Source organism: Myotis davidii, unplaced genomic scaffold (genome assembly GCF_000327345.1).
Source record: "Myotis davidii unplaced genomic scaffold, ASM32734v1 scaffold767, whole genome shotgun sequence".
Taxonomy (NCBI): Eukaryota; Metazoa; Chordata; class Mammalia; order Chiroptera; family Vespertilionidae; genus Myotis; species Myotis davidii.
In genome coordinates this window covers 52052-56084 of record NW_006297810.1, presented here as the reverse complement: position 1 = coordinate 56084, position 4033 = coordinate 52052, and positions in this window count along the sequence as shown.

The window sequence follows — 4033 nt, the reverse complement described above, 5'->3', positions numbered from 1 at the left end:
CAAGATGGAGGCCCTGGGGGCGCCACTGGAGCCTGGCCCGAGGGTGGACGGGCCGGGGCCGCCGCGGTGTCCTGGGCGCTGGCGCTGTTACCACGCTGCACTGTGGACTTCCCGGGTGACGGACCCACCGCCAGCACTGTAACCGCAGGTGGCAGCCCGCCGGCCATAGCTCCTCTTTTGTTCCCAGTCCACCCGACGTCTCGGGCGCACGCCAGACCGGTTCCGTTCCAGGACTCAGGTCCCGCCCTAGCGGCGGGTAGCGGGATGACAACGACGGGGACATGGATGCTTGGATGAATTGAGACCTCAATTCCACCATTATCCACCACCGCCTACTATTAGGCACGTGCTGTTACCATTGAACGTTCAACAAGATGAAGTTGAACAAGAAGTTTGTAATGAAGTCAGTCATCCTCGAAGGTCTCAGTAAAGACTGACAGTGATCATAGACGCCACTTACAGCAACATAAATTGAGATTCATGAATTATGAATTTTAAAAAATCAAGTAATTCTTTCACCTAGACAGAGCAAAATGCAATAAATATAATTCTCCTTATTCAACTTGAAAAATATCCAACATGTATTTCAACCAGCTTTCTCAAAATAGTATCACTGGGATGAGGGCTTTGCAAAACTGTTATTTCATAATTGTAAATGTTTCAGTTCTCAATAGAATGAAATATCCTTATAAAACTTTATAGTACACAGTTCTGTTTTGCATTGACTTTTTATTGTTGTTAATCCTCACCCTAGGATATTTTTGCCTAACCCAGACCCCCGTCCAGGGGCCAGGTATCTACCCTGCAACCCAAGTGCCTGCCCTTGACCAGAATGGAGCCAGTGACCCTTCCATTCAAGGGGCAGAGGCTCCAACCACTAAACCACACCGCCAGGACATGCAATGACATTCTAGATGGCACTATCTTCATAGCAAATGGTCTATTACCAAATGCAGAGCAACATTGTAATAAGTCCATAAAAACTTATACCACCCCCTTATAAGTTATGTCATAGACTTAAATGATAGATTGTGTTCCCACATGAGTTCAAGGAAGCTTTGTACAACTATGAATTCCCTGGCATTATTGCTGTTTTATAATTAACAGGAATAGTAATTACAGTACTCTATATTATTCACATTTGGTATTCCATCATTAAAATTCATTTGTCTATGTAGATATCAACTGGGTTGCCTGTGAAATATCAAGGACAATATTTTTTAAATATATTTTTATTGATTTCAGAGAGAGGGAGAGGGGAAGGGAGCGAGGGGGAGAGAGAGAGAGAGAGAGATAGAAACATCAATGATGAGATAGAATGATTGATTAGCTGCCTTCTACAAGCCCCAAACGGGATCAAGTCTACAAGCTCAACATGTGCCTTGACCAGGAATTGAACCATGACCCCCTGGTTCACAGGTCAATGCTCAACCACTGAGCAACCCCAGCTAGGCTCAAGGAGAATTTTAGTTGAGAGTTTAGAACTGGGGGGGGGGGGGGGGAATTTGTATAATAATTTTTTTACACTACATTTACATTAAAGAACTTTACAAATATATTTTAATTTCCATAATTTCCAAAAGGTAGAAACATCACAAATGTTTGTTTACTGATAAATGTATAAACAAATGTGGTCTATCCATATAATGGAATATTATTCAGCCATACAAGGAATGAAATTCTGATACATGCTACAATATGCATGAACCTTGAAGGCATAATGCTACAATAATCCAGACACAAAAGACTACACATTATATGGTTCCATTTATGTGATTGTCCAGACTAGGCAAACCTATAGAGACAGAAAGTAGGTTAGTAGTTGCCTAATCCTGAAGTTCCAGAGAGATATCTCAGCTATGGGGGGTTGTCACTGAGAACTCTGGGGTATAACCCCAAGCTGGGCCCCCCTGCAGAGAGCAGCAAAACAGAAAGGTGCCCACATAACATGGCTTTGAAAAGCAACAGGGTTGCTGTCTACCAGGGAGAGATGGCTGTAATGCTGGCATCCTCTCAAAGGAACAATGCACAAAATGTTGTGTGCAGCCACTCACCTTGGGTTCTGGCAGAGAGAGGACCAAGTGGACTGAAGCTGTGTGAGCAGAAGCCAGGACTGGGGACACTAGAGTTAGAGCTTAGAAGATAGACGCCCCAGTTTCCTGTGCTGAGTTAATTCCCTCACACTGCAGAGGAAATCTTTCTCAAACAGACCTTTGCTAACCAAGTGGTCTTTGCCTGGGGGGAAGACAGTTGACCCACCCTATTGGAAAACCCCTTGCCCCATGCTATGGAGTTTCTGAGGCCCATTAGGAGACTGACAATTAGCCTACAGGCCAAAGCATTTGCCCCACCATGTTGGAAAACCTCTCACCCCACCTGTGGATGATAGCCTGAGGCTACTCAAGACTGAATCAAATCAGTCTGCAGGCAGAGACAGGTCTTTGGAGGCTTTGAGACTCTGCCTGATCTAATTAGTAAGAAACAGCATTTAACACTTGCCTGCACTAGAGACTGGGAGGTGTAGCAAATCTACATATTACATACAAACCCAGACAGCCAAAATGGGGAGAGGAAAAAAAAACCCTGAATGAAAGAATGAGACATTTCTCAAGAAGGAAAGATAAATGAAATGGAGATAAGAAATTTATTTGATATAGAGTTAAGACTAATTATGGTGCCCTAACTGGTTTGGCTCAGTGAATAGAGCATCGGCCTGCGGACTGAAAGGTCCCAGGTTCGATTCTGGTCTGGGGCATGTACCTTGGTTGCGGGCACATCCCCAGTGTTGGGTGTGCAGGAGGCAGCTGATCGATGTTTCTCTCTTATCGAGGTTTCTAACTCTCTATCCCTCTCCCATCCTCTCTGTAAAAAATCAATAAAATATATTTTTAAAAAAAGAATAATGATGGTAAAGATGCTCAACAGCATGAGAAAAGAGCAGAAACTATGAAAAAACAGTTGGAAACAAAGAATGACATATCACTAATAAAGAACACATTGGAAGGAATGCAGATCGGATTATGAGAAGCTGAGGATCAGATCAATCAATTAGAAGACAGAGTAGAAACAAATCACTCAATCAGATAAACAAAAAAAAAAAAACAATTAAAAAGAACAGGAAGATAGCATAGCTGGTGTGGGTAAAGGGTTGTGCACTGACCTATGAACCTGAAGGTAACAGTTCAATTCCCTGTCAGGGCATATGCCCCGGTTGTGGACTCAATCACCAGTGGGGGCATGCAGGAGGCAGCCAATCAGTGATTCTCTCTCACGATTGATGTTTCTATCTATCTCTCCCTCTCCCTTCCTCACTGAAATCAATAAAAAGGTATTTAAAAAAAAGAACAGGAGGACTACTTAAGGGAGCTGTGGGAAAACCTGAAACATAACAATATTCGCATAACAGTTGTCTTCCCACTTCCTTTCGTGAGGCCAGCATTACCCTAATTCCAAAACCAGATCAAGACACTACAAAGAAAGAGAATTACAGGCCAATATCCCCGATGAACATAGATGCTAAAATCCTCAAAAAATATTAGCAAATCAGATCCAGAAACATATTTAAAAGATCATACATCATGACCAAGTAGGATTTATTCCAGGGATGCAAGCTGGTACAATATTCACAAATCAATAATCATGATACAGAAGAAAACCAAGATGGTGGCATAGGTAAACACCGTAGTTAGCTGCCTCGAACAACCACTTTAAAATACAACTAAAAGACACAACGGACATCAGCCAGAACCACAGGAAGACTGGCTGAGGGGAAATTCTTCAACTAGAAGGAAAGAGAACAGCATACGAGACTCAGAGGAGGCGCAGTGCGGAAAATACAAAGGTGTGGAGGCACGCAGGGAGCGGGCTGGAAGCTGCGGGCGCGGTTGTCGTTTTCAATCGAAAGGGAGTCTCAGATTCTGAGCTCCCGTTCTGGGCGAGTCTCTAGGGACCCAGACTCAAATGGGAGAAGCGGGACTGTCTGGCATCGGTCGGAACGCGAGGGCAGCTTTCTCTCCGAGGTTTGCAGTGGGTG